General features: G+C 42.6%; 1 protein-coding gene across 2 annotated transcripts in view; it reads left to right on the top strand.

Moving 5' to 3' along the window:
- The first annotated feature begins 6,678 nt into the window (after positions 1–6,678).
- Positions 6,679–21,565, top strand: part of LOC105683508 (putative polypeptide N-acetylgalactosaminyltransferase 9) — a 160,509-nt gene continuing 145,622 nt past the window's right edge. For both annotated transcript variants that reach the window (XM_048657361.1, XM_048657347.1), the window contains exon 1: positions 6,679–7,371. The gene's annotated coding sequence lies outside the window, so the exon portion shown is untranslated. The remainder of the gene's footprint in view (positions 7,372–21,565) is intronic.

Genomic DNA, 21,565 nt, shown 5'->3' with positions numbered 1-21,565 from the left:
TCCCGAACACCCGCCACACTTTGACCCTCTCCCGGTCGCGGTGAACGTTTCACATGTGTACGAGGAATAATGAATTTCGTACATCTATAAAGTAATGAAGAAAAACGGTACGTAGGAAAAGTATACGCTCAGGTGTGCGTGCGTAGGTACATGTATATGACGTGTACATGTATACCGTTGGGAAAATACTACGCGATTTCATCTCGCGCGTTGGACGAAAAATTAGCTGGTATGTGTTCAGAAGACGATTCGGTATGTGTGGGTAGGTAATTTGAATGGCGTAATTTTTTTTTTTCTCTTTCATTTTCTCGTACAGAATAAAAACTCATTCGCCGCACGCGGATCGGTCGCTTCGCAATTCCAAGATCGCGTGGTATTTGATCTTGAATACTTTTGATCTCTAGACATCTGTCGCGTCGCGCGAGCATTTTTTAACTCCACGCTTCAGAAATGAAACAATAAAAGAAGACCTCAAAAAATGAAAAGTTGAGTTTTCACGGAATTTCTGAATTCTAAAGTCCGGAAAATCAGGTCCAATTATTTTCAGCTGGAGACGTGTGTGTGTGCGCGTTGCATCGAAATGACCGAAAGTTTTCCACGAGTTAGAAGTAACTATAGATTTTGAGATGTTCATTGATCTCAGAATAATCGAAGCTATCGTTATACCGGAGGTGATGTTCGCGTATGGATTTCAAATATGTGCTCGCGGTTCTAATTAACGTAGGCGACTTTTTTTTGGTCCAGAAAAGCTCACCAGAGCTAATAAAGTATAAACCAACCGGTGGAGTCGACTAGATGTAATAATCGCAAACGTCGGAGATGAACTTTTTATTGTAAATAATCGTTTTTCCTGTTACCAACTATAGCATAGCATACATATATATACCTATAAATGCACGAATGTATGGTACGTACGGATAAACCTATATCAGTAAAGGATTTTAATTAAAATTCTCTTTGACCGGAAAGAGTGTGAATTTTTTTCTCTATTTTTCATCATTTTTCTTAGCGTGCCTATAGGTGTACGTATTTTATATCCGTACACGTACAGAGGTGGTTGCAAGGTAGTAAATACATACATATGTACGCTTACAGGTGGCTTATGTACATACAACATACCTTTTACAACCTCGTTTATGTGAGTATAAAAAATACATATACCTACATACGTTTACGCGTGTGTGGTAGATTTATGTGTATTTGAATGCACACGTATGGAATTTTAAAGCTTTTTGAATTAGCAGCCGGGGATGTACGGTAAATACGCACGTATTACTCATGGACATAGGTATATTACTTATAACGTACGGAGACAAAGAACAGTTATGAACAGCTGCTGAGACTTGCGAGACTAATTCCACTTTCATAAGGCAAACTCTACGTAACGCATTTACACGTTAGATTATACACGTACGCTGTGTACTCTACGGGTTTCCGACAAAAACTCTTCTACTCGTAATTTAAAATTTCCCTTCGGCTCCGTTCTCTCTTCGTCTGAAATTCTCTGCGCAGATTACGAGTAAAACTCCGACGACACGCGTCGGGAGGATGGGGTCCGTCGTCGTCGCTTCGCAAAAGTAGAGTAGAGTATTAGGAATCGGAGTTTCAACGACGGGGGTCAAGCAATGCGTGCAAAAAAACGGAATCAGTTGGAGATTCGGGCGCGATGGTAGCGAAAAACCGATATCGAAATGTGATGGAAAACGAACGCTTGTATCGCGCCAATCACTCATACAGTGGAATATACTGAGCTATCTCTCCATGCGCATTTATATAGATCTTCACCTGGGTCAGGTACGAATAGATGCACACGCGTGTTCCAAATTCGCGCAACCTCTTTCTCTTCGCGCTTCCACATTTTCGTCTCCCTGTTACACGGGTATAGCTTTATATACCTCGTTTACGAACGTATAGGTAGGTCAGTTGCGTGTGTACCTGTATACGGCTATTATAGGGGAGACCGGGGCAAGTTGGAGGCTGGGGCAAGATGACGAATTAATTGTTTTTCGAATATTTTGACAGATAGCGCCGGGTAAGTTATCAAAAAGTGTTAAACACTCTTCTACGCAATAATATTTGCGATGTAGCTAGCGTGGCAAGGTCATCCGGCTTTTTTACGGAGGCATTGTGGTTTCAGACGTGTGCGAAGTAACATTTGGAGCTCAAGAAAATAGTTGTATACAACTACAGATAAGCAAGATCGGACTTGTGAATTAATACTTTATTTCTATACGCATATAGATCCTAGAGATCATAGAACCTCCGAATTTTCACCAATGTACTTTTTGTGGGGTTCTTTTTTTGCAAATAGTGGCAAATGGGGCAAGATGGTGGGGGCAAGTTGACGGATCGTCCTTATCGAGATCTTTGCATGTTGTTTAGTTAATTGATATTTAGGCTACATACGATTGTGCAGCTCATTGAATAATTCGATAAATAAATAAATGAATAAATTTATTCACGATTCAATGTTGGCATGTTCTAATGTCGAAGGAGCAGCTCAGTTCGTTTGCGACCAGTGTTAATTGTATATCTAAGCTAAACTACATAAACTATGCGTATTTGTATTTTCATATCTTTTATGGATTTAAATAAACTGAAGTATATTTTGACGAAAAAAGTATTTTTTTAGGCCCATTAAACCAAAATCTAATATTCGTCAACTTGCCCCGATAGGTTCGCCATCTTGCCCCGACCACGGGGCAAGATGGCGAATTTGCAGAATTTCGGAAAAATGGAAATTACGTAGTTTGTGAATGACCGAATTCAATGTCAATTTTTTTTTTAATAGCTAACATCTCATACTTTTGAAAAATACCAAAAGATTTTGGAATTCGCTTACAATCAATTAAAAAACCGCACTTGAAGCTTAACGTCTCCAACTTGCCCCGGTCTCCCCTACCTAACACACGTATGTAGAGCGAGTAGATGGGTATATCCTCCTCGAGAAGTGGATGTCATGCATTTTAAGTGAGCCACCCCGTCGCGTAGCGTGAGAAGCACCCGCGGCATCGGCACACCAGAAGTCTAGCAGGTGGAAAATTTCGATATCAAAAGGAACTCGAAGTATCATAATTATCGCGTTAATTAAATGAGGGAACGCGCGTGTGTCGCACCTTTATACAGGAGCATAGAGGTATACGTACGTGGGTATATGCTCTTTGCCGTGTTATTCGCGTATTTTATACTCTCGACGATCGAATTCCGCTCCGATTCCAATCGCCGCCCGCGCCGCGGCGAGGGCTTAACGTGAGCTCGCAATTTCTATCGTACCGTACCGTACTTGGTGTTCCGACGGTCGGACGTGTGTATGGAATGTAAAATCGAAAATATCGGTTCATTATCGGGAGAGCGGCGCACGTTTTTATCCCCGACGGTGGGCTAGTTTTAGTTTTAATCCGTATACCTGTCACAGTTGGTTCATACTTATATATATACACTATACGTGAATATGTACACGTACGTACGGTCGGAGAGATTTGGGAAGACCCGATTTTTCATTTTTGATCGAGCTTTTAACTCATTGAAAATATAGAACTTACCGCTATCCCGCTTGTATACAGCCTCCGTGTGCATTTTTCATCACGTTGCATCTGCTGCGTATAACCGTGTCTTTCGTTTCGTTTGATTTTTACCAACGCTATTGTGTCATTGATCCAGTTATCTATGTATATATACATATATGTACGTGTTCATTTTGCGGAATCGCGTCCCACTGCAATGACAATATTGGCACCTGTCGGTTTTGCATATGGTTCAGCCATGCAAGCTGTTTGATTCGTATCAGTTTTAGCTGTACGGTTTTGTTTGCCGCAAATATCCGCTCTATATACACATACATATATATGTATAACAAATATATCTAGGTCCCAGATGATCGGTGCGTAAAAATATACACATGTATACAGAAAGGGAAATGGCTTTCACGCATTTCATTCCGCGGTATGCACGTAACAGATACCAGCAGTATGTATGGAATACATAAGGAAATTATGCAATATTTCCCGATGCGTCGATAATCCATAACTGGCACGTACATCCGCAAATCGTATCGTGAGCGCGTGAATTGTAGATCGTTGAAAAGAATCCGCGAAACGCGGGATTGTCCTTAAGACTGACCATTTTTCGTTTTTCTTTCTTTATTTTTGTTTTTTTTTCCTTTGACATTAATTCGCCGGAAACGAGGATGGAGCGAGGTGGCTGATTGCGCGATGAATCTTGTCCCACTCGTTTTAATTCTTTCGGAAAACAGCGAATTCGCACCCGCACCGCAGTCTCTAGCTGACAATCACTCTAATCGCCGATGTTAAATCCCCAAAGTTATCCGTTCCAAGTCACGCCCTCGATTTTCGTTCGGGTTAAAACCGGGGACTCCTCGAATGACCTCGGAGGTACGGCGAACTCGTCATGCACGTTTATATATTCCCTCTTCGTGCATCGATCTGCCGAATGAAATATTCATAATAGTCTTGTAAATAATCAATCGAGATTTATTGAACGAAATAATTTATTCGCAGAATATATAATTACGATCGGCCATTAATAATATAAATAGAGGTGGAAATATAGATTGGGCGGGCGTACATTTGGAACGTTTTACCTACGGTATTCCCGTTATACGTATACCTGTACGTGGAAGAGTTTGGTGTGAATCTGCTCATTAAAAGTTAGCTTTTTCGCCACCGACTCGGCGACCTCTTTTCCGTTTATTTCTCGGGGCGTTCGCCGGTGTGCACCAGTTTCCCTGGTGCAGGAAGATGATCGTGACCGAGGACGTGGAGGAGCCTCGCGAGGACGAGGGGAAAAAGAGAATTATTGCGATGCGAAAACTTGGTCCGTGACATTTATTATTTTCGTTTCTGTTCTCTTTTTTTTTTTGTTTGTTTTTTTTTTGTTCTGTGGGTTTTTTTTTATTTTATACGCTTTTTTTTTTTAATTCTCCAGATTGGCGATTAAAAGTTCCCCGCGTCGAATTTACAAATTCCTTCGGGGGTTTACCGTTTCAACGGGCTGATCTGGTTACCGCAAGGACATTAGTTCCCCGCGTTGAATTTGCAGTTCCCCACCACCGACAGTCTTCTTCTCCCTTTATATCCCTCGGGCAGATCCTCGTTCCCTAAACGAGAATTCAAATCTGCGAGCGAGACCATCGAGCGTAATGGCTCAATTTCTTTCCTCGTGATTGCGATATTCCTATTTCTTTCCCCCCCCTTCCTTCCCTACAGATTATATCCGTATATGTATATGACGCTGCGATTCCGTTCGCTCAGACGATATATAAATCTCGAAAAATATTTTATCAACCGCATCGGAAACTCAAAAGAGGAAAAAAAATTATGACAAAAAAAAAATAATAATTTGGAACTCGAGACATCACGTTCGAGGCGATCTAAACGCAATCTAAGGTTCCACAGCCAGGACATCTCATCCTAGGATCCCATTTTCAAATGTGCTTTTTTTTTTTAGGAAAAATTGAAAGAACCCTATGGGAAACCGTAGAATTATGTCGGACGCTGACGGAAGTGAAGTTTTTCCTCCGATTGTGAGATGTTTACGTTCGAGATAAGTACGACGATGATTATACGCGATGATTACGTTGATGATCGTATTCGCTGGAAACGTGAGGTCGGTTAAGTATTCTCGGTTATTATTACCCGATCCAAGTTTTAGAAAGGATCTCGTCCTGCGTCCTGCTATCTCAGGGTTAACCTGCACGCCGTGGTCATAGCTGTACATGTAATTTACATCCCATCACCCTCATCATCTTTATTATCATCCGTATGCCGCGGCGTTCGCCGACTCTGTAAGCTTGGTTATACACGTATACAGTGCCCGTACGGTATGCACAATGTTTTTATACTCGCTTAAGAAATTCCAGCAATCTAAATATCATCTTGCGCTGAGATCGGACAATGGGAATTTTACATATTTGCTCTCTAATAAAATGCAGAACTGCAATTACGTCATTTTTAGTTTTTTTTTGTGCACTTTTATGCCGTTACGATGGAAAATTTATTGCGCTCGAGACGGGGTATGGGAATAACGCGATATACGTTCGCTGCGGAGATTTAGGTTCTCAGATCTTCTTCGCGTAAATAATCCGTTCCTTCTCATTACCTGTAACTCTGCTGCCTTAGCCTGGTATATGTAGTTTAGTTTTTCAACCGATTTTCACGAATCCTTTCTCGATCTACAGTTTTTTATATCTAGGACGAATCGATAGGATGTGGTTGGATTTCTTCCGTCGTTGAATCACAGGACGACCGAGTCCGCAGAACTTTGGAAAACGTTGAAAATCCTAACGGTAAAATTGAGGGCTGGAAAATCATGAACCAGGTAAATGAAGAAAATATATCTTCCATTTCCAAAGCTGGGCCTCGGTCGATTGCGCTAATTTAGCTACGTGTCATCGAAACTGCAGTTTCAGGGAGGTGAAAATGAAAGATCATCGTCTTCAAACGACTGCGAGAAGAAATGAGAAGAAATGAGACGAAAACGGTGTAAAGAGATGCCAGAGTTTGTCGAAGAAAGAGATCGGTGAAAAAGCCTTACATTATTGCGCATGTGCATCTTCGTAGGAGATCAGGTACTGCGGGGGTGCGCGCATTGCGTGCGGCGTGGTGGAGTATCCGCCGATGACAAGCGTCGACCGGGGGCGCCGGCTAAACAGCAGCAGCAGTAGTCAGTCGACAGCCGCGAGCGAAGGAGCGTGCCACGTTCGCTTGTGCCGCAACGCGTTCGCTTTGTTGACGTTTTAATTCCTTTGTATTTAAATCTATATAGGTATATATACACATATATCGTGGGTTTTTCAACCGGTTTTTTAAAGAACCGCGACGACTCCGATTCGCGTCCACTATTCGGCGGACGTCTCCAGTTGTCGGGCTCGCAGTGATTCGCTCGCATTCTCGTTGTTACAACATTACATGGATACGTGTCCGATTATCACCCCCTGCCAATTACATACTTCGTATATATCAGTGTGCCGTCTTCCGACGTACGGATTCAGTGCTGTGCGTGTGATAATGCGACAACATTTTCATTGTTATCGATAAAAAAAAAAAAACCTCCGTGACGTCCTCCTCGTTGCGTTTCAACCGCTATCGGTGGATGATAGCGCTTCTTCGAATTAATCTAATTAATTTTAATCTCCGATCATAATCTTAGCACGATACGAATATCTCAGGTCTCTACCTGTTCCCTGCAGAGGTCGGTGTAATTAACTGTCGATCGTCGTGGTCAATAACTTCGGATTTCGATGACGAATTTCCGATACGGATAATCGAGCAACTGCGGTGATATCATCATGGACGGACCGAAAACGTGAACTCGAATACGCGAGACATCACCTGGGAGAATAAGAAGAGACAGGTAACTGAAAAATAAAAATAAATAAACATTCGTTGTCCATTTGTAAACAAAATTGTTCATTCTATCGTAACGATGATTCTCTCCCTCGTAGCTTTAATTCAATTATTTGTGTCATTTATCTCAATCAGATTAATTTCAATCGCATGAACGATCATCGATTTGATCTACACACGGCATTCCTCCTCATGTTTCTCCCCCTTGTTTATTTTCGATGATCGTTATTCGATCAATCCTTGAGCTTTTTCTCTAACCCTGTATTGGACGTACACGTGTGTCGGACATTTTTAGAAAATTATCAGAGGATTTGGTCTTATCGCTTCTCGGAACCGATAAACGAAGTTCCCATATGAACAATGCGAATCACCGGGAGCCTCCTTTTTCTCATGTGCATCAGAAAACCGTCGCTCCAAATAAACAGCAACAACGAATGTCAGACGACAACGTGTGGGGTTTAAAGAAACGCGCGCCCTGCGTACGTACCTACGACACACGTAGTACGGTATACCTAGCTAAACGTCTCTAGCGATTCTTATCTTCATTGATTTTTATAAAAAAAAAAAAAAAGAGAAAAAGGATAAGGAACGAAATAATGAAAAGAAATGTATAAGGGAGGACTTGCCCTCTCCTCCGAGAACCGGTCGAAACACCGAACGACTTCGTCGCAACGTTGGACTTAATTTGCCCTTAATTATTATCAACCCTTTTTTTCGAATAGGTACTTTCCCTGTGTTTAAAAGCGCCGATGTGTTCGCCGACTCGTTGATATAATTACACGGAAAACGTCCACCTAAACATCACCCGGACGTCCACCCATTTCGATTTATCATTGTCGTCTGTTTTTCATTTTCATTACCTTTTTTTTTTGTTTTATTTTTTTCTTTTTTTGCTTCTCCATTTTCAGTGAGCGCGAAACGAGGCGGAATAACATATTTCACGTGGTTCGATGCACTGGACATGATACACCTGCTGGCAATAGTAATTGCATCCAGACTAATATAATTTCACCCTCCGCAGATTTTATTAATTGCTAATATTTGTTCGCACGCCCACGACGTTTCCTCCGTCTCGCGTATACATATACGTTACGTACACACACACACATACATACATACGTATACGCGTCGTACAAAAATGTCGAGTGTTATATACACGAGGAAATGGAGCGGGTTCTAATTCGAGCTTCGCTTCCGTCACGGTTGGCAGTTCGCGACAAATGTTGGCGGTCAATTTTTTTGACGTCCCACCACGCCGACGGGGGTTTTCCTTGGCACAGATATTATTATTATTTCGCGTACAAGCACGGCTTCATTAACTCCCGTCTATCATAGATACCGTCCCGTGTTCTATTTTCAATGAAATTTGGCGCTGGAATCAGTACGGCAATAATTGACGAACAACAACGCGTACGCACAATGTACCGAATGAGCGGGTGATGTCATTTTTTTTCGTTATTTTTTTCAATATCGTCCAGTGATTTCATTTCTCGCTAATTATTATAATCGGTTGTTAATCCGGTACGCGTTCTAATCGCCAGTAGGACGGCCACTGCATGTTTTTCTCTCCGACGAGTTGAGTCGCGGGTGTCAAATGACAGTTGTATTATGTATGGTTGTTGCATATGTACGTACACGTATTGTACGCCTATACGTAGCGCACGTGTTTACGACGTGTTAGCTGCAGCAGAAACGTTGTCAGCAGTGGGGACAACACGAGCGATATCGCACGTGGTTGTTATTTTCATTTTTATTTATTATTTTTTTTTTTCTTATCGCCTTTTTACAAGCTTACAAGTTTTCCAAGCTCAGGGCAGCGGCGAGTTCGGTTGTGCAGATTTGACGGTGAACTGAAAATACGCGTGTATCCTCTGCCTCTGAATTGTTATAAACGAAACGACCGAACAACACGGATTCGTCGATCTTAAATCAACACCGATTTCACAGCGAAGACAGCTGCTGCGGACATCCCCGCCGATGAGAAATAGAAAATAAAGAGAGATGGAATAATGTGGGAAACTGAGATGTGTAGCGGAAATGTGCGCGGGATAGACCGGGCATATGTCGTCCGCGGGATTACCGGGAACGACCGGAAAAAATATTGAGCGAATCAGAAAAAAAAAAAAAAAAAAAACAAGAATCACATCGGCCACCCGCACCGAAAATAATGTTCGAGCTCGAATTTCCACATTGGTCGATACTTCGCTTCGAACCGAGTTAAATTCGCCCCTGAAGAAAAGTCGGTGTCACCACCAAGAAATTAACGACGAATGATTTTCCCAACTCAAGTCAAAATTTGGTCGAAAATCGACTGTTTTGTTCGACGATTCGATTCGCGAGAGATTGAATAATCCGTCGAGAAAAGGTGGTTTTTTTTTTTTTTTTTGGACGTGAGCCTCGAGAGATCTTTCGAGAGCGGCGGCGAAGATCAGCGGCATCGGTACGAGTAGCGGTGTAGCCGCGGATCGGGTTCGTGTCCGTCACTGTCGGCGTATCTAGGGAAATCTGTGAAGCTTCTAACGCTGGATATTACATTGACGAAGGGTGAGACACGAGGCATTCCTCGCGTTGGTTATACCGTTTCATCGCGAACCACACTCGCCCGCCTTCCGGACTCCCCGACGCTCCACCATCCCGGAGCGCGAAAAAAGAAAATTTCTCTATAAACTTGGAAGAGAACGATACCCAGCTGAAGATTCCGAACGACGTATCGTTCCCGCGCTCCAGGAATAGCCCGAAACGAATAAAAGAATTGTTTAAAAAACAAAAAAACAAAAAAGTGTACTCAAATCCGAAGAAACGTTCTTTTTTAACAAAAAGAAAAGAATTCTTCACCCGTTTGGGATCCCTGCGGTTTTTTTACCTCCGTGTTATTTTCGTGAAAAACGCGTACGTCGCGCGTGATCCTCGGCGTGATCTACGGGAGGTCCAGTTTCTGCAGCTACATCTGATGCAGATCGATGGGTGGCTTAAATATGCCCGGAAAAACGGGATTCTCCATATTACACCGAGGAATCCAAGACTCCGGGATTTCAGTCTCCAACTTTGTTGATCCCTTCGCGGGATTCAGCCCAGTGGTCGTTCGTTCGTTGGTTCGTTCGTTCGTACCGCCGGCGCTGATGCGCACTGCGGTCAAACATGCGGTCAAACCGGTTGTCTCGGGTTCTGAGCACGTTGGTCGACCTGGTTCGTGTATAAGTATAAACACAGGTACACGCGTACGTGTGTACGTTCGTTCGTACTATAAACAGGGTCTTCGTTCGGTGTCATCCTATGCAAGTGATCGCCTGCAGGGTCGCGAGGGTCCTCGCAGGATTCTTAGGGTGGATCCGAGGGTCGTGGTCCCGGATAAGATCATCGGCCGCACGTATTCAACCCCAATTGAAGCGAAATATATTTTCGCATTAAACCCCTTGGACTAGGTAATTTAATGCGTCCTCGGGGACGATTTCGCAGCCCTGGGAGAAAACCTTTTTTTTCTTCCGGTACGGGATATCGGTTTGTTCGATTTCACCCCCGTAGCTGCGGACGATAATCGTCGGCGATCATAATTGCTTTTCGTACTTTGTCGCGATAATTGGCGAATCGTCGTGCGTTACGTTGTATTCATTTTTATCGCGAGTGCTGTTCGACATTTAGTTCTCTCTCTCTCTCTCTCCTCAATCGTCGGGGTTGAGGATACGACATTGATAACGAAAGTTGGGCGGGTGAGACGGCTATTCAACCGTGTCCCCGTTCCCGAATTCCTTTCTTACTTACACCTACGATTCCCATTCAAGATGAGTGCGCTCGGCGCGAGTCTCGTATACTCGCGCGTACGGGTACCTTTTGTCAAACTGCTCAACCGAAACTGCGTAGGTATAAGGAAAATAATTCACGATCAGTATAAGCAAAGTGGATGTAATCGGAGATTCCGTCTGAAATTATCGCGTCAACGCGAGCAATGCAATGGAATTAATATTCGTCAAGAAAATTATGAAAAAGTCTTCTCGATCCCCGAAACCGATTCTTTTGCGCTTGTCGCGATACGTCGATATTTTACTCTCGACATTGTCTTACGTATGAGAAAAAACTTTCTCTCTCTCCTTCTTTTCCCTTCTCTCATATACTTTCGTCGAACGTCACTCGGGCCGTTTAATAGGGTATCACCACTAGCGAATCGAATCGAGGGTTGATACATCCCCCGTTCCATCGTCTCTTCCTCCTATCTCATACCACTCCAATTCCTTCACCCCGAAGTTGCTTGCTTCGGTATAAGCGGGGTAGGTCGTGTAGCGGCGCCGCCGAGCAGAGCGACTCCGTTTCGCTTGTGGTTGTTATACAGCTCTGAATCATTCGGGGATTTATCTCCTTCGCGTGCAGCAACTCGCGCGTTTTCGATGCGAAATGTTAGGTGTATCTGTGTGTGTTTGTGTGTGTGTGTGTGTATACGATATCTACCGTATATACATATACATTTGTATATGTTCGAACAACGCGGCCCAGATATACTCCCCTCGCATTCCGGGGATCAAGGAATGTGAACGAAATATCGTGTTTACACGGGTAGGGAATGACAAGAAGAAATGGTTAATAAAGAATTTCGAAAAAATATATCCACTGACGGAAAAAGAACTGCACTCCTGCGGTATTATCGCTAATCGGTGCTCTGTAAAATTCAGGAGCGGTCGAGAAAAAAAAAATCAAGAACTGACAAGGATTTCTTAACAAACGTCTGTTATTTGTAACTTATGAATGAGGATCTTCGAGTTGAGAAATGAAGAAATCCTGACCAAGAATCATAAGTAAGAAAGACTTATAATCAGTCCAGATTGTTGGAGAGATTTTACAAAATTATTAAAATTTCTTAGATCAATGGAATCCAAAATTGTTACCCTATTTCTTCGTTGAAGCCAGTTTAATTCAATGTTCTTGTATATTTTCTAAAAGTGAGATGAAAGGAAAGAATTTTTGTTTTATTCGTTTATTGTCCTAGACGGGAGAGAGAACGTTAGAGAATAAAGTCTCTAATAGGATTGAAATGTTGAATTGCAACTGTTGTACATACATACGTACGTATATAATGGTACGTACGTACATAGCGGATAAGTATACGAGGAAAACGTCGCGTCGTGAAAGATATAGTCAAAGCTCTGTCGTTATTCATGTATATTCATAAAACATGTTCATAAAAGTGTCTTCACAGTTTGTCAGCACCTATACCGCCTTCGCATAGACAGTTTCTTCCCTTTGAAGGGCTACTGTACACACCGGTATTCGGGAAGTGAATAGCGTCAGGCGCAAAACCGCGAGGTAAATTTAAAAAAAAAAACACACACATACAGGCACTCCCGACATTCCACCGCTTCGAAAGACTTCCGAATCTTAATTACGCGATGCTCGAATATTTCCCACCTCAATTCACCGCTGTAATCTATATACCTCGACAAAAAGGACGAAGTAAAGGAGGGCGATTGGATCATAATTATCGCGTGCTGGGGGAGGGAGCGGAAAACGTTCGGGCGATATTATACGGAAAAGAAACTGTTGAATTTGACGAATCACAGAGTTGAGAAGTAGAGACGTGTGAACGCGATGCTTTTCAGGTCCCGTATACCGCATTTGCGAGTCCTGCGATCGCGTCGACAGCTCCTGCTACCGCGGGTCAATTTCCATCGTGTCTTTTCTACATAACCATTAGGATTGGATATCAATCAGTCGGTCGCATGTCCACTAGGACTCGAGTCGGCATTGCCCACCTCTTCGCAACACCTATACTCTCATATATATCGATCAAACGTTTCTTCTTCCCGAGGTTATTGCTTTCTTCTTCTATCGCTATTCCTTCTTTCTTCTTTCTCTGTATTCTTACTTTTTCTTTTCTTTTCTTTCTATCGCCACCCACGTTATACGTTATAGTTGCGTAACTCGTGATCCATGTGTATATCTATAGAGCTGTAAAATACGTGGCGAAAGTCAAGGGAATTAGGGAATGAAAAATCAATAACCACCACGTGCTGATACTTCTCTCCCTCTTCGAAATATACGTGTGTGCGCATTTACTACACCTGTGTCTGTGCGTGTGTGCGTGTGTCGTACATGTATTTACTGAGGGGATTTTCTTCAGTTCCAAAATAATATTATCACGACACATATGTAGCGCGAATGCGCCCACCTTTTACCCATTCCGCAGCGCATTACAATCTCGCACAGATGTTCCAAAATTTCATTTCTTCTTTATTTAGATTCAAAAAAGAACTCGGGATGTTCTCATGATTAGGTAAGATGAAATTTTCACTCCAAATAATTTGAAAAGTTCTCTCTAGAAATCCTCTTCAGAATTCCTTTTTGTAATCTTTTCTGCGGGGTGGACGTACGGTACGGTTCATTCAACGCACTGTATCAACGTCGGGCGAGCTTGGAAAAATGACCGATTGAATTCAGAGTTCGAAATGAGAAAGGGCAGAAAAAGAAGCCAGAATCATACGAAGAAAGTAATCTCAAAGGGCACGCTTGGTGACACGCAATTTTAATGCATCGGGCATGCCCGCTATGCGCGCACATACACGTACGAGCTAACCGTGTGGAAACCATTTATAATATAATTTTAATCTGTAGAATTTGCGAGGCATTTATCTTACCGTATCGTACGTTATGTATACCGTAGAAGGCGCAAGCGCGCGTGAACCGCGTGAGAAACGTACGGTAAATTAATTCTTTTCGATGCATAGCAAATTGTACGAAGGAGCCAAGTGCCCCGAGGCGTATATGCGTGTGGTACGTATACCTATACCACCAGAAGCACACGGCATGTATAACAAACTCTGACAATGAGAGTATAACGCTGCTGCAGTAGACTAACCATATACACGTACATATACATATATATATATAACTATAAAATGTGTATGTATACCTGCGAAGTAAAAATTCCTCAGAGTATTATTATAGAGGCTCGCAGGAAATTATGCGGGTTTCACTCCTATGCGGAAATTGCTGCGATCCATGTCAGCTCTTTTTTTTTTTTACCTTCGTTTTCTTTTTTGTTATTCATATTTTAACGTATAGCTTGTCAAATGAAATAAAAGCTATATTTTTTTATGGAAATTAATGAATCTAAATTAGAGACGTATTCCTCTCGCATGGAGATTTTGAAAAATTCGGATGATCAGCGATCGTAATTTTCAATCGGAAGTGTAAAGAAAAACGATCCGTACGTCGAGCCCGTTGAAAGGTATAATTTTTTACGGTCTATCGTTCGTTGCAATTTATGTCGGAGCCGAGAATCGTAAATATTTTTTAAGATGTCTTGATTTCTTACAGATTTACACGCGAGTGTCGAATAAAATATGACGTAAAAAGTTTACAATTTTTCCTAAAATCGTCAAGTTTGAGTTTCGCGTGCGCCTACGAAGAGGTGTACGAGAATAAAAAAAAAAAATACATATGTATACATACGCACGAATATTATTGCCGCATTATATTTACGTGAAAAATTAATAACGCGGGATATTGGATTCATCGAAACCTCGAATTGCTTTTAATAAAGCGAATTATTTTCAGCCCGTCAATCAATCGATATCGAGTCGTAATTAATCAATCAATCAATCGTTGAAATAATAGAAAAAAAATTCTTATTCCATTTTGCGAATCAATGCATACATTTTTCTTACGCTCACACACGCATTACACCGTAACGTAAACTCAATCAATTTCTGATCATTATGAGAACCGAACATCATGGGAATAACGATACGCTATACCGAAGCAAAATATACGTATTATTTTTATCGAATAATTACGCACACACGTATAACGCGTACGCGTTAGTCTAATTATTCAATAGAATATCCTCGTTATCATGTAAAAGTTTGACACTACGATCTAGGGAAAGAGTCGGAGTACATAATTCATTGACAAGGAACACTGTAGCGTACGCGTTTATTTATATAATACAGATTCTCGCCTCTTATATACTCTACGTGGGTCAACGACCTCCATCTCTTTTCTCCATCACTCACCCACTTATACCGACTGATGCCGCATGCACTTTGCCGATCTTACTCCGATACTCGTCATATGTACACCGACCGGGGGAGACTTGAAATATGGGAACGTGAATCCGAACGTAAAATAAACGCGTACGTACCACCTACTTATATATACGTGTAATTCAATCCGTACATTATATCGCGGTCAATTCCAGTACACGTGCTGCACTATTTCTGTGCCAGTTCAAACTGTGTAGGTCTTTGGGTCTAGGTCTCTCTCCGTGCTCTCGAGATGCGTAGATTATTTCCAGGTCGATTCGATTAGGTTTCGCCACCGCCATTTTCGATCTGATCTAAACAAACGACGACGATTTTCACCCCTCTGGAACACCCCCAGTTTCGTTTATTTGATTTTTTTAGCGATTTTATTCGACAAATTGAAAGAAATGACGATAAGGGGTTATTCGTCTCTACTCAACTGTACTCGGTGTTTTGCGGATTGTGAGTGGCGAAAAAAAAAGAGGAGAAGGATGTTACCAGCAGCAACCTACTATCCGGAAATTCCCGCTTCCAAACTAGATTAGCCAACATTTTATCCGGGCGACATCGTTGATCGTTTAACAGCTGCGGCTAAACAAGTGGACGAGTGTTCGCGGTTTCCCCCCATGTGCCGGTTATGGTGTCTGGTACAATAAATCACGCAGTTGCACCGGCGCATTTATAACTCCACCACGTGCTATTTTCTGGAATATTACGTCGCGTTGTACCAGCTAGCGGGGAAATGAACTGTACACCGCATTCAAATCGCTAGTATACAGCGATGCTGAAACTTGTATTATATGTATAACGAATCACGAAAAGACTTTTCTTATAAAAACTAATGGAATTCAGCTTTCATGTCGTCCTCGATAATTTCAAAAGTCGACATTCATTACCGAGAAACTTGCGCACAGGAAATAAAGTTTTCTGAAAAACCTACACCGAGAGCTTGAACGAAAGCTGAACGATAAAAAAGAAACGCTTCAACGATCGGAAGCACGGTTGCACCACGGTCTTGGCTACTCCCTACCCGTATCACTCGCGTCACTTCGGCTCTGTTCGTACTTTTCATTCCCATTGTGAAACGGACGAATTTTTTTTCTATTTTTCGTCCATCCCGTACGTAGCGCACGACGAGCGTTATTATATGCACATTGCGCGGAATGGCGTACATCTGGATCGTTGACGGTAGTACCAACAATTTCACGCAAGTTGCCCGGATAGGCAATTATTTGTAAGGGCAACCGATCGGAGATCCCCGTATCTATGGACCCGAATACAGGGATACGTAGGTCGGTCGAGCTTCCGAAAAGTCGTTGGAATATGAAGCAAACTACTATGCTGGCATTATGCCAACGGACTTTCGCGGCGAGAGCGGCTTCGGTGCGGGCTGGTTCTTCGCGGTATTTGCCGGACTCTGGTTACGGAGCACATGGCCAGCGAACTAACCAACCGACCTTATAACCGACCGACCGAACGACCTCTCCGTCGAGATATCCTCAGTACGGATCTCTGCACGAAAGGTTGAACGACCAGCTAGAAATAAAGGAAGGTAGGAAGGAAGGAAGGAAGGAAGGAAGGAAAGCGAGCAAGGCAAGCAACCTCTGGGAGAGTATTTGCGTGTGCCCACTTCAGTCGGTACTCTGGTACTATACGACAGCGGTGTTCGCCGAACCATTGTATTCCCTCGCTTATTGCTCACTTTTTGGCCTCCGTTCGTTCGAGTCGCGGGAAGCTTCGAGTGTTCGAAAGAAATGGTCGGGAAGTTGTTGTCGTGTGTTTGCTGAAAAGCTTGTACACGAGTTGATTTTGACAGTACCTAACCGATGCCGGCGGATGTAATGTAAGGTAAGTAACAGGCAACCCGGAGCGAGCGGAACTGCTCGCGAAGAAAGCTGTAAAGTACCAACCCACCGCTGTTCGGCGATCGACGCGGTTAAATACAGCTTGGAAAAAGTAGTAGAAAAAAACCGACGGTCGAGCGTAAGTTTTCCTTTGACGTATCGAGACTCGATTTTCACCTTATTTATTTATTTTTTTTTCTTCGTTCTTAGTTACTCGGATTTTTTTCCTCCTCCGTTCAAACGCTCCCTTGAAACTGGTAAAAGCTGATGGTAAAACTTATGTAACGAATAAACTCGAAACTTTTTCCAATATTATTTTCATATTGTCTATGCGGATGATCTTCTTTTTACCCAACGGTCTGAAATCTGTCGTCGTTGTTAACGTCAAATATTCAGCATTCTCACGGTATATACACGGATACGCCAGATGTGTGCAACATAAACGACGAAATTCTCTATATCCTCGGTGGAAATTCTCATCGTACGGATGCGGTAACGATGAAAAATGATGTGGGGATGACGATCATTGTGATGAAAAAAAATTAATGAATCTTGTCCCTTCGTAACGTCACACCGCGTTTGTCTCTCTTCCGTAATAAGTAGTAGTTCGCCGCTGCCTACGCTTTCAGCTTCAGCCGCGTAAGGAGCAAAAGTAGCTAGCTACGCGACGTAGGCTAGCTATCTGTTGGGAGATGGGCCTGTCATGTAGGTATTGTGGCGACAGAAAGGAAAGAGAGAGAGAAAGAGAGAGAGAGAGAGGGGAGAGGAGAGGAGAAGAGATATGAACGTCGGTGATATAAAGAGGGGAAAAGCAAACGCGGGGTGGAAGACCTTGACAAAGTGCCATGATGGTTCTCGTCTGCTAGAACCGGCGCCGTTTTCCCTCAAACTTACGCCGCGAGAGAGAATGATACCGCGATATGATCCGTGTTTGATATCAATTTCGCTGAAATATTACCATACCGTGGATTAGATTTTTACCCTTCGCTGAGCAAAAACATTTGTTTGGCTATTTTTGCAACCTTGCCTCTCGATTGTTTCAGGTATAACGGGCAAACGCGACGAGTCCAAAAAATTTGCCAATAAAAGCGTAGTTCAAGTTACCCCCCGAAATCTCTTCCCTTTCCAGACTTTGTTTATACTTTATTGTTGTTTGTTACTCGAGCAGTGTTCGTTACCCGCGCTAGCGATTAATTGCAGAGCGTATTCGAGAGAGAAAGAAAAATATATATATAGGGAGATGAATTAGTTGGCAAGGTTCTCGGGGTAGGTGGATAGATATACATCGGGGAACTAAGGGGGAAATAGGGACGTTGAATCTTAGCAGAGAAAATCAACCTCCTCATTTTCTCCGCCCGACCAACTTCTTTGATTAAATTGCGTCTATTTGTTTCGCACGACTCGGTCGGTAACTAGTTTTACCGGAGTATTAAATTCTTTATCGAACTTAAACTTCGTCTGCAATTATCAACGTAATTCGTTGGAATTTTTTTTATTTTTTCACACACCCTTGTCCCTTTTTCATTCATATCGTTCACGATGAATCGATAAAAAGAAAATTCAACCCCGGCATCGGAATCTTTGCGGAAGAAAAGAAAAGGCGAAAATCACTGTGCCTTATTATTCATAATTTCTTTGGCATTGTTATTCTTCCTAATCCTCCGCGTGAAACTCGGCTGCGGGTTTCTTATCCCGAAAAAGTATACGTATATATGTATACCCACTCCGACGAACACGGTCATTTTTCTGATGGTTTTGTCCTCGTCACTCAGCGAGAAGAGCGCGTGCTAAACTTCCCCCCTACTGGCGTCAAACTTTGAATGAAACTTTTCGTTTCATTTTAAGTTTTTACGATGCCGCAATTTATACGACACCGGCTTTCGTAAATTCCTATTACCTCAGGCACCGCGACGTCGTGTAAGTTCCTCTTTTTTTCCCACTTTCTTTCGATCTTTCTTCGTTTTTTTCGGCGCGTTGTTCCTCCACAGAAAAGAAATACCTGCTCTGCAACTAGTCCGTATCCCCTATACCCCTATGTCCCTCGCTCCTTCGCCATAAATTGTACATAATGCAAAAAAAATACATATGACACTTTTTACGATGTAGCCTGCAATCGATATTACACTTTGAAAATTAATATTCTGATATTAGCGATGGTTCGTCTGGTTTGGGAAGGGCCACCGAATTACCGTGTGCATGGCGGAAATTTTCGACCGATCCCGGGATCGGGATATTATCGTCCGACGCTCAAGTGGGTGTCACACGGAGTTCGGAATCTGTGAAATCCTGTTCCAGAAACCGGACAATTCGGTCATAACTTCCGACCCGGGGGTCGTAACTAATGGAGAAACTGTGGGAGGGTCGTTATAATTCGATCAACAGCTCATCCGGAAGATACCAGGGCCGATCGACGACGATTACATAATAATATATCCATTCGAAAGTATATCGAGCGATGAAAAATGAGTCGATGTTATTGTCGGAGATTTTCATTCGAAAACGTCGGGGCGCATTTCAGTTCAGTGGCAAAGCAGATCTAGTACGGTAAATTAATTCGATGAATGCCGCCGCTGATGTCGATGGTTCGTACCATCCATACCGGGCATGAAACGCAGCTGGTAAATTACGTTAGGTCAGTTTGGGTGGGATTTTCTTAATAAGGTAGTTACGTACGGTACGGTGGTACGCGTTTTCTAAGTATAACGTCCGACGACGCTCTACGGTCAGCAGTCTAGGCCCTGGACTCTAGGGGGAGTCCAAGAGTTGATGGTAATTAATTGGGTTAACTAGGTTTTCTTCGCCGGATCTCTGTGGGTCAGACTTCCTCCGCAGCTTCGTCGACCCTGCGGAACGGAGCGAAGCTCTTCGTCTGGAGTAAATCAGTCGGGGGTTTCCACGCGACGACGCTCTGACCGCACCGTATATGGTGCAACTTTCGTCAATGGATCGAACCGTTTCTTTAAGAATTTTCTCCTCGTAACGTAATCGCGTAAGACCTTGTGCTTGCGGAGAAACAGTAATTTGAGCAGATGCATGAGATTGATATCGAATGGCGACAAAATAAGGTCAGTTTGAATTATCCAATAGTCGGTCTTCGCAGCAGCTGCCCGCGTGTCGTACAGCACGTGTGGATAATGTGTGTCCCCGTATATGGTATATAGATATTTATGCCTATGTATAGAATAGCTAGGACGTTTCGCACTGGTGTTGTATATAAACATATATATATATAACCATTTACCGTCGTAAATGTGTACCAGGGGGAATTAATCATTCCTTGACATGTGACACCTACCTGTACGGTAGATATATACCTGCCTATCTAACATCCATCCTACGTATGAAGGTGGATATATATATGTATATGTTATATATATCTACCGCCACCGCGCGACGTTTAACCATCCTGTACATAGGTGTACATAGATGAACTGCCTATACGTAGTAAATATGCTTACATTTCGATCGATCCAACTCTTGGCCTAGACATCCTTCTCAGAACTGACAGTGATTACCCACTTTGAACCGTTCCATGAAGTAGACGCTATGTAGAGTATAATATCCGCACGACTAGGTTATACGGTTACACAGTCTGTTTTTCCAACTTGCTACTCTTTTTACTCATATCAATGACGAATAAGGAAAGCGCTAGTCCCAGATGTGCAGATGATATAGTGAGCCTCGATCTAACTTGGGAAATTGCCGGAGGAATTCAACAAGATATTTTATAGGTACAACCGTCGCCGAATGAGTTGAATCCAGATCGAACGTCGGTTCGATTTGATTCCATTTTGGTTTCGGTACACCGACAAAAAAACTTACCTGACGATAACGATTGTCTTCGCATATTTATTTCACGTACACTTCTTCCTGCTAACATGTTTAAAAAACGAACGAAATCGTACCTTTGTTCTCGATTTCATCTATGGGAACTCGGATTTCGAACGATAAAACGTACAACGTTCTGTGACTTACAGCAACTTTACTAGTTAGTATAATATAACGAGAAAAGTTAGGTAAAACACAGCATCCTATCTCTATTGCTACACTTCTCTAGATGTTCGTATTATGCGGCAAGAGATTCTAGAAATTTTCTCAGTCAGCCAAAAATCCAGCCAAGCGAAAACGTGTAAAGAAGAACTCTCGGCATGCATTTAGTAGATACGTAGCGTTCCTACCCCAGGTATACCTACGCCGACTAAACTTTTCATTAACAAGAAACACACTCGAGCTTTCATTTGCCGCTGGAGTTTGCCTGTAATTTTGCTGCAGTTCGAATGCTGCAGGCTTATAATTTATTAAGAGGTTCGGGTCTGGTCGTACCGATTCCTTTCCTCAAAAGTCGCGT

This window comes from Athalia rosae, chromosome 1 (genome assembly GCF_917208135.1).
Source record: "Athalia rosae chromosome 1, iyAthRosa1.1, whole genome shotgun sequence".
NCBI lineage: Eukaryota > Metazoa > Arthropoda > Insecta > Hymenoptera > Athaliidae > Athalia > Athalia rosae.
Note: the sequence above shows the minus strand (reverse complement) of the source record. Positions and strands in the feature narration are given on the sequence as shown.